This window comes from Coenobita brevimanus, chromosome 27 (assembly GCF_032717465.1).
Source record: "Coenobita brevimanus isolate Jiangsu-jjx chromosome 27, ASM3271746v2, whole genome shotgun sequence".
NCBI classification, from domain to species: domain Eukaryota; kingdom Metazoa; phylum Arthropoda; class Malacostraca; order Decapoda; family Coenobitidae; genus Coenobita; species Coenobita brevimanus.
Genome location: NC_136980.1, coordinates 19,682,131 through 19,682,900, shown reverse-complemented (window position 1 = coordinate 19,682,900; position 770 = coordinate 19,682,131). Strand labels below are relative to the sequence as shown.

General features: G+C 43.8%; 1 pseudogene; it reads left to right on the top strand.

Moving 5' to 3' along the window:
* Positions 1-400: 400 nt before the first annotated feature.
* LOC145394622 (5S ribosomal RNA) lies at positions 401-519 on the top strand (annotated as a pseudogene).
* Positions 520-770: the final 251 nt, after the last annotated feature.

The window sequence follows — 770 nt, the reverse complement described above, 5'->3', positions numbered from 1 at the left end:
CGGCCTATCCCGACCGAAGTGGGGACGATACAGCCAATGTATCTCTACCAAGTGGCTTAGGGCCATTGTATGTAGGGTGAGAAGTGCTTGTAAGTCTAACTGTAGTGTTGGAGTGGCTTTGGATGTGTGTGTAGTCTGTGAACCAAGTGTTATCGGCCCGCGCAAGCCGACTGGGTGCAATCATACTTTACAGTATGCGACACTGGTTCAACTACAGTACCCCTTGTGTCCGCCAAGGCAGTACGTGGCTTGAAGAACGCTCCCAAAGTTTTATTACTCTGGCGGGGCGTAAATCCTCTTTCTTAAGTGTACGAAACGCACACTATATATATATATATATATATATATATATATATATATATAGATATATATATAGATATATATATAGATAGAGATATATATATAGAGATATACCACGTTGAGTACACCGCTTCCCGTTCGATCAGCGAAGTTAAGCAACGTTGGGTCTGGTTAGTACTTGGATGGGTGACCGCCTGGGAACACCAGATGCTGTTGGCATCCCTACGTCAAGTGGGGTTGGTGGAGGATTAGTGCCCCTCCCTGTAAAACAATTAACTCTAAGCCCTTGGCCACCCCGTCTGGGATACATGGCGTCTGGCAATGAATGAAAAAAATGAATATATATATATATTGTTACATAGCCTATGATTTCATCATCCTTTGTGTAATTCTAACGTACAGTGTGCTGCCTGTTTGATCACGAGCGTGTTCTACCTCACTCCCCCCTTCTACCGTTATAGTAGAGTAAG